This window comes from Rattus norvegicus, chromosome 7 (assembly GCF_021556685.1).
Source record: "Rattus norvegicus strain SHRSP/BbbUtx chromosome 7, alternate assembly SHRSP_T2T, whole genome shotgun sequence".
Classification (NCBI taxonomy): Eukaryota; Metazoa; Chordata; class Mammalia; order Rodentia; family Muridae; genus Rattus; species Rattus norvegicus.
Window position 1 is genome coordinate 31,567,042 of NC_141540.1, and position 13,669 is coordinate 31,580,710.

The following is a 13,669-nucleotide window of genomic DNA, read 5'->3' on the forward strand; positions in this document are numbered from 1 at the left end:
CAGACAACGGGCCTGCCTACACTGCAAAGTCTTTTCAGGCATTTTGCCAGACAATGCAGGTCAAACATACTACAGGATTGCCATACAATCCCTAAGGTCAAGGAATTGTGGAAAGAGTACATCGTACCTTAAAAGAGCTTATAAAAAAACAAAAAGAGGGAATTGCCAGCAGCCGAACACCAAAAGAACAACTTTCTTTAGCTCTTTTTACTCTAAATTTCTTAGTTTTGGATGCGCATGGCCGCTCTGCTGCGGATCGCCATGCTGCCACTACACCTATAACTAATGCAGAAGTAAAGTGGAAGGATGTCTTAACTGATAAATGGCGTGGCCCAGATCCCATGATCTCGAGATCTAGGGGAGCTGTTTGTGTTTTTCCGCAGAATCAAGAAAATCCAATTTGGGTACCTGAGCGCTTGACTCGAAAATTGCCTTCTGCTCTTCCTGAAGATGAGACTATGAACCCTACTATTGCTACTGGGAATGATAATACAGGTTAATTCGATCACCCTGTGGGCTATTGCCAGATCCTGGCCAGTACCCATGCCAGTCCATAGCAATTCTACTGTTTTACCAACCTTTTTCTCTACTTCCTGTTTGCGTGATGTTCCTTGTATAGTGCCAACTGGAGAAATGCCCCAACGGTATGCCGCCACTAACGTTTCTCTGTTGCATACCTTATGTTTTACCATTAAAGACTCTTCCCTGCCCTGTATTTGGCTAGGTAGAGCCAAATTAGCTAATTGGTTGAATCCTATAAGTGACAGCACAATGAACACCGGGATCATCCTGGCTGCTTTGAGTCAAATTGCCCAGGGAGTCTCTTCACCCAGCGAGGACATGTCAGTCGATAGTTCTGCTGATCTGAACATTACAACACTAATTGTGATGCATAATTGTAGTGTTCCATCATGCCCAGGGCAAGGTAACTATGCACAGAATAGCTCTACCCGTCGTAGAGTCTTACCCGCTTGCCCCCCGCATCAAGAGTTTCCACCTAATTTTACCCCATGTCAGAGTCCATTCCATAGAACAAAACAATTCCTACCGGGATTTGAATTTTCCCCTCCTCTTGGCCATGTACAGTATGACTGGGGGGAGAATAAGACTGGCAAGCATAATCTCTGGCCTTGGTTTCAATGGGTGCTGTCCAATGAGCAAGGGGCATATACATCCCTGACCTCCTTTGCTAGGTTGATGGGTGAGAACTTCACGCTGTATAATGTTTCGGCTACTAGAAAAAATGATACCAGGTTGACCAATATTCAATATAATAACCTTTTGGAACATAATACTGCCACTAGTACTTCAGTATGTGTTAGATCACCTTTTTTCTTTCTGATAAGCACTAATGTCAGCAATGGTGTTTTAAATTGTAATAGCTCTGATGTAGTCTGCTATTTAGCTGAATGCTGGGATGGCAACAATGACACCACAGTGATGGTCAAGATTCCCTCCTTTGTGCCAATCCCAGTAGAGGCAAACCCAGATAGTTTTCCTATTCTCAATTTGCTGAGAACCAAAAGAGATTTTGGAATTACGGCAGCCATAATTTCAGCCATCGTGCTGTCTGCTGCCGCGGCTACCACAGCTGCAATCGCTATGACCAATCAAATACAGACGGCTGAGACTGTCAATCAGATTGTAGAAAGAACTGCAATGGCGCTAGAGATACAAGAAGAATTTAATACTCATTTGGCATCTGGCCTTCTATTAGCCAATCAAAGGATAGATTTAGTTCAAGAACAAATTGAAGCACTGTATCATATGACACAGCTGTCTTGCGTTTCCTCCCTAAGAGGTTTATGCATTACTCCTTTGCAAGCCAACTTTTCTCAGCATTCTCAACAGAGCAAAGAAATCTCAAATTATCTGAAAGGAAACTGGTCCATGAAAGCAGAGCAACCATCCAGACAATTGCTGATGCAGATTGCTGTCCTCAACAGCACTAGGCTGGACCCCATCACAATTGAAGACTTTACCTCATGGGTTACCAATGCCTTCTCCTTTTTTAAGGAGTGGGCGGGCATGTTTGCCTGGGGAGCTATTGTCCTCCTGGGATGCGGAGTATGTCTCTGGCTTATTGGCCGTTTAAAAAGAGAACATGCCAGACACAAAGCGGCTGTTTACCAGGCTATGACTGCCATTGACAATGGTGCTTCTCCCAATATATGGCTGGCCTCTTTGAAAGATTAAGAGTTCGCCCTAGATCATTTTTGTCACAGTCATGTGGGGTCATTGTATCCAGGGACGGGCAACTTTCCTCGAGCTCGGACCAACCTAAGACACGGGGCCCGATGGCGATAGGGTGACCCAACGACGGTAAGGCCGAGTCATCATCAGGAACGACCTAAGACAGGAGCAATGACAAGATTGACGTGACACCCAGATCTAGACCAGTCATTTTATTAAACAAAAAAGGGGGAGATGTAGGGAGCGGTGCGGCAGCTGTATGATAATGAGGTGAATCTGGCGCCCTCCTAACAACAGTACTGAGCATGCGTGGAGTTTTGCACCTGACATCAGCCTGCCTGGGGCGGTACTATGCTAAATGGGAGTTCATGCTGCGCCAATCTCTGGAGGACAAGTAGCTGGGATGGCAGTGGGGTGACTCATGCCCCACCAATCCCTGAAAGAAGATTAGCATACTGTTGTGTATATAAGCCGCTCGGCGCGGTAACACTTAAAGCTGTAACACTTGGAGCTGTAACACTTAGGGCTGGCTGCCGCCGCCTCCCTGTATCAACAAAGAAGGTGTCCTGCAGTAAAGGCTGTTGAGAAGAATCCAACCGTGTTGCATCTTCCTTGCCGGACGAGGTGGGCGCAACACTACCTGAGCAAGCTTATCCAATGCTGCAACCAGCAAGGGGCAGAACCAGCTCTCTCGCTCTCACTTCCGTGGGGCTGGTTCATGTGCACCCATGCCAGCAGCTCTATTGTGCTGCCTAGGTGAGGTGCAGGGCCCCCCAAGTGCTGCACCCTATGAGGGGCAGGAACAGCTCTTCTGCTCTAGGTAAGTAGTAAGTGGTAAGGGGGACAGAGGACATTTCTCTGTCACTCATGGTGTTAGGGCTGGCTCACCCATGCCAAAAATGGACTTTCTAATTTCATGGCAAGAGATGTCTTCCAAGTCTTTGGACCCTGGGTTAAATAATTCAGTCCTTATAGGTTTTGGGTTTATTGACACAGAATTCATAATTTTCCTTCAGAGGTATGTTTCCATGTTTAATGAAATCCATTAGTTACTTGTAAAATACTAAGTAGATTAAACAGACGTTGCTATAATTTTCACTGATAAAGTGCTCTCAAAGGCAGAAACCTATGAGGCAGATGTTGTTCAGGCATTTTTCCATTCAATTGAGATCCTTAGACCTACCTCATTTAGCCTCTTCTCTGAATTCCAGAGCATCGTAGAATGATCCAGTGTTAGGAGAAAGTGACTAAGGTGAAAATCTGAAGTGGCCAGATTCTCCCTGGATTGCACAAGGCAAACATTTACAAGGCGAAGAAATGGAAGGTGAGAGAGCAGCTTCCCTGTTTGTCAGTTATTAGTTGACCGGTCAGTCAGTCAGTTAGCCAGTCAGTCAGTCAGTCAGTCAGTCAGTCTTCATCACAACAACCAAAACACCTGACATAAACAACTTAAAGGAGAAAGGATTTCTTTTGGCATGTGGCTTCCTGTCCATGCCCAGCACTAGGGCAGAAGGTGCTATCAGTCAGAACGTGTAGTAAAAAGGAGCTTCTTCACACTGTGTCAGACATGAAGCGGTAAGAGGGGAGTAGGCCCAAGACCAGGGATAATCTTAAAAGGCACACTTTCAGTGACCTATTTTTCTCTAACTAGATCCTACTTCCTAGAGTTTTCAGAGCCTAACAAAAACAATATCACCAGCTAGAGACCAAGCATCCAACACATGGCTTGGCAACATTTTGCATTCAACTCATGGAAATATCCAAACTGAAATCTTGGGGCAGGGGGGCTATGTCTACTTTTTAAATTGCTTTAGCATCATATCTGGTATGAGTCAACTTTCAAAGAAATTATTAGTGCATTATAAAAGTGAAGGCATTGGGATCTGGAGAGCTAGCTCAGTTGGTATGATACTTACTGTGTAAATATTAGTACCTGAGTTGCATTCTCAGCATCCATGTAAAAAGCATGTCATGGTATGTGAAATTGTCATCCCAGCCTCTGAGAATCGGAGATAGTGGATCCCTAGGGCTAGCTGGCTAGCTAGCCTAGACTAATTTTCAAGCTTCAAGTCCTAGTGATCCTGTCAGACGTCAATATAGGTGGGTACTGAGGACAGACATGCACAGTTGACCTCTGGCCTCCATGTATGTACACATACATGCAGATGCACAAGCATTCATTTACACAAAGTGAAGACTTATGTGCGTATTTGTGTGTGTGTGTGTGTGTGTGTGTGTGTTTGTGTGTGTGTGTGTGTGTGTGTGTTGTATCCTGTAAAAGTCACATCACACTTGGATTTTCTTTTCTAACATTGTGATGTCCTGTACTGACTCTCATACAGGGTAGGTCCGATCATTCATGTAGCTTTGTATGGAGCTGTGCTGGGGGTCTAAAGAAAGAGGACAAATAGAGTTAAGAGATAAGAGTTGCATGTCCTGAATCTGTGTCTCTGTGTTATTGCTTCCCAACAAATCAAAAGTATAACTGAAAATAACTAAATACGAGGACCCTGGAGAGAATACTGGAAGCCTTAGGGAAAAGCTCATAATTTTCTAACTATTCGTTGGAAATCTAGCTCTAAAAAGACAGGGTGCGGGGAAATTAATAGAATACAATGGGCTATTGGAACTTATTATTTCTAGCTTACAAGAACCAATTGATGAATTTTCCTACATTGTATGAGTCAACTCTTTTAATATGGCCACAATGAAAAAATTACATGAAATAAAGTTACAACAAAATCAGTAATCATTTTAGGTAACAAATATTTTGAACTCACTATTCCCTGTTTGACTTTGTTTTGCTATTACCTATGCTGTTGAGGTCATTTCGTGTATTGAATCTGTTAGACACATGATGGGAATGCTATGTTAATGGTGTATTCCTACTCATCACTTCCCAATTCCGTTAGCAATGCCTAGCTTGTTTAAAATCTGCTGTGCTAGGAGGAGTGTCTTCTATGTGTCATGACTTATGAAGATTGCTTTTTTTCAAACAGTGATACTTATTAAATATATTCTGGTCAGAAATAAAATTTGATCTTATGGCTACAGGAATATCTACTAGAACAGTTATTATGTCTTATGGGAAGCAAAGACATTTTAAAGACCATAGTGTGTGAGAGACTGGAGGATATAGTTTAGATGCATCACATCGCTTGATAATCTTCATACAAGCTTGATAATGTTGGCTCCATTTCTATAAATAAAGAAAGTGAGGATCTAAAATAAAGGATACCAAGTCATCCTGCCATGTACTGATTTTAGTGGCAAGGATAGTCAAAAAGAGATGAGAATCTTCAATCCCCAACGATTTTAATTTAAAGGAGTAGTCAAAGTCCATGAAGAGGGAAAGTTTTTCCCTGGTTACAGAATGCTAAATTCAAACTGGCTAAATCAGTAAGAACATACATTGACTCCTATAACTACAAAAGGCCAGAGGGGTATATTTAGTTTGTGGTACCACATAATGCCTCTACCATGTTTTGCTTTTGGTCTGTTGGCTCCAGGTCCTCTGATCTCATCTCCACATATGTAGCAATTTTGGGCCTCACCTGTGTTTACAACTGCAAGCAGATGGAAAGTTACCATCGCTTCCCTACAGAAGATAACTCTTCAAAGAAAACCTTCCTTGGTGGTTTGAATAAGAAAGTGCCCCTTTAGGCTCATATATTTGAATGCATGTTCTCCCCAGTTGGTAAAACTATTTGGAAAGGATTAGGAGGTGTGTCTTTGTTGGAAGAGGTGTGTCACTGGAAGTAGGCTTGGAGGTTTCAAAACACTCCACTAATTTCCAGTGTCTCTTTCCCTCTGCCTACTGGTTGTGACTCAAGGTGTGAGCTCACAGCTTTCCTTCACTTTGCCATCATGGATTCCAACCCTCTGAAACCATAAGCCAAATTAAATGCTTTGTTTTATAAGTTGGCTTTGCCGTGGTTTTTTGCCACAGCAAGAAAGGTAACTACGCTATTTTGCTTATTTCTAAGGCAAGTTTGAGTTGTAAATCAATAACTGAGATATTCTCTAGGGTCATAGAAAACCATGCAGAAAATGCTTAAATTATCTGTCAACTACCCATGTTCATCCTTGGTGAGATAAGCATACTCTAAGGTCATAGACTCTTGAGGCAGAGAAAATAATTTAAATATAAGCAAGGTTCTTATTTTTTTAAATTTAAGATGAATTGACTATGTTTACTCTCTTCTTTAAAACAACCACCAGGGGCTGGAGAAATGGCTCAGTGGTTAAGAGCACCGACTGCTCTTCCAGAGGTCCTGAGTTCAAGTCCCAGCAACCACATGGTGGCTCACAACCATCTGTAATGAGATCTGATGCCCTCCTCTGGTGTGTCTGAAGACAGCTACAGTGTACTTACATATAATAAATGAATAAAATCTAAAAAAAAAAAACAACCACCAAAAATAAATAAATAAACAAGCAAACAAATACTTAAATAAGACAAATGGACAGACAGACAGATATAGATAGATAAAACAATGATTTTCTAGATATAGAACATCACGGACAAAGAAAGGCAGTGATCCAGCCAAAATGAAAAACCAAACAGATCAACTCTGTAAATGTCCGGACTCACTCTAGAACCCAACTCTGAGCTTTACTGTGAAGAGTGAGAAGTGTGCAAATGATGCTTGTCCATATATCTGAAGACTAAATCTGGAAATCTGAAGAGACCTAGGCATCGAGACACTGACAGCATACAGTACTAGATACGAGATAATGCCAGAGAGAAAGAGTCATAGATTTTCGGTCGTTATCCCTAGGGTCGTCAGTAGAATGCCGAGCAGTGCATAGCTTTGAAGAATATACCCAACGCCTTGGAAAGGATCACCTGAAAGGATTAAAGCAAACAATGCCCACGTCACACAATGCCAATAATAACGCATATTATCAAAAGCCAGACTCAAATCTCATTTACAGGGCATCAGTTACAGTCCTAAAGGGAAACATAAAATGATTCGTTTTGCATAATTTACCCTAGTTTAAAGGAATGACTGAGTTTCTAAGATAAGAATTTTCTCATAACTCTCAAAGTAACTTAACTACACTCCAGATCAGAGCTCAAGAATGCTTGTCGGGATGTAAGAACACCTTGCACACAATAGGCTAAGCTCAAAATAACTCTGGTAATTCTCAAGCAAAAATGGCCAGGTAGACATGCAAAGAAACAAAACAATAACAGGAAAAGTTGACTACTTATACTGATCCAGAAATCTTATCACTAGAATTAATAGATGAATATATTAACATAGTCATGATTATAGAATTCAAGAATCCAAGAAAAGTTGTACATGTTTAATGGAGACATGTGAGAAAATTTTAAGCTCAATTAAACTTACAGAGATAAAAATTACAATGCCTCAGTTGGAATGAAAAGGCTAATCATAGCTTGATATTGACGATTACTGGATGGGAATGCATAGCAATCAAAAAGGCCTTAAGTGAAAAGGAAAAAGAAGCCTAGCCTGGATGTAGCAGACAACAGGGAACGTGGCAACACGTGTAGCATCATGTATATAAAACATTATGTTTTGCCAGTTTGGCAGTGGAAGGTAGGGACCTATAGACCCTATAGTGGACTAATAGCAAAAACTGCTCTAAACTGAAGGAAGCTATAAATTCATAAATTCAAGAATCTCAATAAGTCCTCAGCTAGGAAACATGAAGAAAACTACATAATAGTGACGCTATGATCAAACTATTTAAAACAAACATGGGAATAAAATCTAAAAATATTCAATCAGTAAGAACAGTTTTATAATGCATGCACAGAGCAAACATAAGGATAGCATTATACATTTCATCAAAAAATACATGTGGGAATTGGGGGGGAGGATGGGGATGAAGGATTGAAGAAGGCCCTCCTAACTTAAAGACATATTCCTGGTGAAAATAAATTTGAAAAACGAAGATGAAATAAATGGTTTTGCAGACATAGAAAAACTCAAGAGCCCACAGTCAGAAAAAGAATATAGAAGGGAACATTATCAACAGGCATGTTATATCAATAAATATCTTGATCCACCTAAGAAATTAATAGCATCAAGATTAAATATATGAGAAAGAAATGTGTGCACAGGTAGAACAGATCCAGCACGTCTTAACCACAGGCTTCTTTTTGGCAGGGATGAATCCATGTAGAACCTGTGTAATGTCCTGGCCTTAGCAACAGCAGCATATTCCAACTACTTCAGGGTATCAGTCCCCAAAATTGTGCTTATTGTGAGGTTATTTTTGTTGCTGTTGCTGAAACAGCAAGTTCATTTCCTGCCATTTGCTTTGATTCTTCAAAATGCTGGGATTATAGACATGAACTACCACGCACAGCTTCATGGGATTCTCTTATCTTCCATGGGTTACATAAGCACATTCTAGTGATGTGGTTGATTGAGCTGCCATTGAAATTCCTAAAATGTCTCCTCCTAGCCCACCTTCATCTGTTTAGGACTTGACCTCTTGGTGTGGGTCCAGGGTCCCCCTAGTTCTTCCCTGATGTCCCTTGCAGTCTTTCTAGATGGTCTCCATTCTTTTATAAGTCCTACAAACCATAGAATAGCTCTCTACCAGGGACCGCAGAGCTGTCATACTCACATGCCTGAGATTCAAGGACCCCGTAAGCCCCATACTTAACTAAGACCCAGAGTGGGCAACAAGAAACCAAATAACAGAACACCTACTCAGGAAAGATGAGACCCTATATCTACACCAAGAAATACTTCAGTTGTCACAGCTTCAGATGTCTACGTCTCGGTAGACATCTCAGTAGTGCGCAAAAGCACGCACATGGACAACCAAGCCAGCAGCCCTATTTATTGTTTTAGGTTCTGAGAAAAAGAAGCAAAAAGACAGGGACTTCCAAATAGCAATCCTGAATAAGTTCAAGGACCTTAAAGAGAATATAAATAAATGCCTCGATGAAGGCCATGAGAACACAAACAATTGAATGAAATAACAAAAAATAATTCAAGATATGGAAGTAAAATTTAACAAAGAAATATAACCATTAAAGAAAATCTAACCTGAAATAAAACTAGAAATTAAAACCTCAGGAAATCAAAGGATCTCAGTTCTTGAAGACTAGATACAAGAAATAAATACTGAGCACAAAACCAAAACCAAATATGTTAAACCTGGAAAAATGTTAGGCACATGAAATCTGGTGACACTATGTAATGACCCAGCCTATGAGTAGTTATAGAGGAAGGAGAAGAAATCCAAGTGAAAGGCAAAGAAAATATTTTAGCAAAATCATAAAGGATAATTTCCCCAATCTAATAAAAGAGATGCCAATCAAGGTTCAAGAGGCATACAAAACATCAAATAGTCTGAACCAGAAAAGGAACTTCCCATGACACATAATCAAAACACCAATCTACTAAACAAAGGATATTAAAAGCTGCATGAGAAAAAATCAAGCCATTATAAAGGCATGGTCACTGTAACAACTTCAGACCTTTCATGTAGAGTCTGAAAGCCAGAAGCACTTGGATGGATATCCTACAAGTTCTAAGAGACAACAGATGCTACCCCAGAGAACTATGACCAGTGGAACTAGCAGTCACAATCTGTAAAGATAAAAGCAAATTTAAGCAATTTCTGTCCACCAACCCAAGCTCTATAGAACCCACTAGAAGGAAACCTTCAGTCTAAAGACAAAATTAACTATATCCAAGAGGAAATGGGAAAAAATAATCCCAGACTGGCTGATCAAAATAGGGGGAGAAATATACCAAAACAAAACATCAGGAATTAATGAACACTACACGTTAATAACTCTCAATACCAATGGTCCCAACTGCCTAATAAAAAGACAGACTAACACACTAGGTTGGGAAACAAGATCCATCTTTCTGAGGATCAAAAACTCACTCCTCACCATCAAGGACAGACTACAGCTTAGGGTAAAGAAATGGATAAAAGTTTGTTTGTTTTTTCCAAAATCTTGAAAAAATTACAAGAAGATTGAAACATCTCTAAATTTAACATGCACAAAATACAGATCGATTGTTGCCTGGGGTTAAAAAAGAAACCTAGGAAAATGAAATAACTGCAAAAGAGCACCCTGGAACACTGCCAGGGAAATATATTAATTATCTTCATTGTGATGATAATGTAATATATATGTGTGCATATACTAGATACATACACATATATGTGCATATGAGTGTATATGTCTCAAAGTTAGAAAATAGTGCATATAAGCATATGCAATACAGACTATGTTAATTATTTATCAAAATTGTTTCTAAAACGAAGTTACCAAAAAAGAAAAGGGGAAATTGAATGATAACCAAAGAGATTGGATTTTCTCCAAAGTCTTGTTGCTTCCAGTGTTATAAACCTAATCTATTTTATCCCACAATCACGATTTATTTGAGTGACAACTTCAAAGACATCAGTGTTTTCTATTGCAATAAAAATTCTGTGTAATAAACTATCCCCAAAGAAACATTGGCTTTTGGTCATTCATCTACAGGCCATCTAGATGGCCACGGATTGACACAGGGTGTGGATGTCCCTGGTTCTAGGTTTAGATTAAGTTCATTTGTGTTTCATAGAACTCTTAAGAACCTGGAGTAACCGGAAGCCAGGAAATTCTCTTGACTGTGTTAGAAATACAAGTGAGCAATGCCACCTTGAACAAGAAAATTTAGCCGCTGTTTGCAGTATGTCTCAAGATCTCCCATTAAGCAAGATGAGAGAGCTTACCCCTGGATTGTGAAGTAGAGAGTCGCATGTGGCCTCTCCTAGGAGGAGCTCAAACACCACATGTCTAACAGAAGATGCAAAGAGTGAAGAATTGAGAAAAATAATGCAACTGACCACTAGGTGAAAGAGAAAGGGAACGCTTAAGAATTTTTTCAGGATGTTTAAGGTTTGCCGAACTGGATAGGATAAAGGACAATCACTTCTGCAAGACAGGCTCAGATAAACTCAAAGGGTGACAAAGGTGACTGACGTAAGGGTGAAGGTACAGAAAGCAGTGTCCGGAGCCTGAACAGGGAAGTGGACAATACCCAGTTCTATAATTTCGCTCAAAAAACCTCATTTCTATTATCAATATTTTCAACCTCAGGGGAGGTTCTGGTGAGGCATTTAAACTGTTTTAATGAGTTCTACTCTCAAACTGAGGCTGGGGTTGGAAGTGATAAGCCCAGCTGAAGCTGAACTTAAGACATTTTGCTTCCAGAATTATCAAAGATATCTTCTGTTATAGTTAGTATGTTAGATGTTAGTGTATTAAGTCTACCAAAGGTGTGTTCCCCAACCCATGATGCTACTTGTAAGTGGTATAAAGCACACCATGTGTAACTGCTGGGAAGAAGTCGGATGTCCAATGCTTCCCTTTACAGGGAGCAGAACCCTAGCCCTGTCCTCATCTCTCTTGTTTCCCAGCCATTATGAAATGAACAGGCCTCTTCTACCCCATACACTCACTATGCTCACTGCCATGGACACCAAGCAACAGTTAAGCAACCATCGACTGAAAATCTGTGGGCCAAAATATGTGTCTCCTCCTCTTAAAGTTGATTAACCCCACAGACTTATCCCAAGAAAGAAAAGATGATGATCAGACCCCACTTCTTTGTACTTTGCTTTGGGATTTGTTTTTGTTTTTGTTTTTGGTTGTTGTTGTTTTGTTTCATTTTTTTCTGTTACTTTCTCATCTAAAAGCTTCCCCATCTCTCCAATATATTTCCTTCATAGAATTAGCTTTTGTTGTTTGCTGTCCTAAAATGAAATCATGCGGCTTACATTGCCATTTGGGATTGCTCTGAAAGTTGGGATTCTTTGATCAAGTGTCTGGTTAGTCAGTAGCTGCATTAATAAACCGTCTCCTACAATGGTCCCTCTATCACACCTCCATACTGAGAGCTCACTCCCAGTGCTTTTACTTCTCTCCCCAGCCTCTCTTTGCTCCGGCCTTTCAGCTTCCAGGTTTGGCTCTCTAGTGACTTCTGCTCCCCGTGTTCTTCAGCCAGGCTGACCTCCTTTTGCTCCCCCCCCATATTCTCACAGTCTTTATGGGGATCTCCACTTTCTTCTCCAACCTCCGCAAAGGATAATTGTCTGGGCACTGTGGCCACTGTGAGTCTCAGAACTCTCACGCTGGCTGGACATCTTATTGGCTGTTTTGTTTTGATTATAGAGACAGAATCTTATACATGTAGCTTAGGCTATATTATAGATGCATGCCATCACCTCCAGATGGAAATGTCAACAGAATGTGTCTGTACTACTTCTTATACCCAAGATACCTGTTTTAGCACAGACAGTTGTCCTGGATGGGAATAGCTGTGTTGGAATATATGCAGTAGAAAATGTTACACTCTATATAGAGTGAATTCCCTATGTAACTACGGCAAGACTGTGAGCCCTGCACAGACACTAACTAACCTCTGTCTGCGAAGGTAAAAACGAGTTTGGGATAAAGAGAACAGAAAGGAGTAGACACTGAATCACTCAGCTAATGAATGAGGAATTCCTAGGACTACTGATAAAGGGGGTCAGACAAGTATCTCCTAGGCTTATTAAAGTATAGTGGATACTCTGATACATAGTCATTTGTCTTGCCTCTAGTCAGTCAAGTTGAAACCGGTCTGGGGAAAGCAGCCATGTGATAATTTAGAACGACCACAGAGATATGTAGGCTGTACTGGTCATAGCCTGTGAAAACAAGCATGAACTAATGAGGGCCTTGTCAGAAACTCTGGAACCTCGCATAGCTGAAAACAGGGCAATAGTTTTTCTTCTACTCTCAGGAGCATCCAAGATTTCTATGGTAGGAAAAGTTTCAGTTAAGGGAGAGTAGGTCTGCTTTGTTGAGCTCTGAAAAGATATGAATTGAGTTCAATAGTCAAGCCAAAACGAGGTCCTATTTATTAGAAAGAAGCCGGAGAAATCGCCCTGGCTTCAGAGAGTATGCGATTCTATTGCACTCAAAATAAAGTGCAATTTTAATAATTGGTATTAATTAAAATATTGCTCTTTAAAAAATGCTTTTAAGTATCTAATTATAGACCATCTTGCAGAACTCATTATGGACAGAAACCAAGATAAATGGAGTATACGAATAACCTTATTCAATCTTTGTAATAGTTCTTCGACATAGAGGATGTTAATAGCTCCTTCTTACAGAGAAGCAAAACCAAGCCTTGAAAGCTAGAGTCACATAGAGCAAAGTCTCCACCTTAAGCCTGCCTAACTTCGCGCAGTCTGCATTTCTTTCTACTGCATCATTCTAGGTATTTGTCAAAACCACTGAGAGGTGCGTTCACTAAGTCCGTTTCATAGAAGACAGACTTCAACCAACCAAGGGACTTCTCAGTAACATCACTCAGTAGAAAAATGATCAAAGAAGAATGCATCAGGATAGGAAGAAAAAAAGTTGTCTAAAGTCGGGTAGGATTGCATTCAAATGCTTACTGCTCAATGTATTAGAGCGATTTCTCAGGAT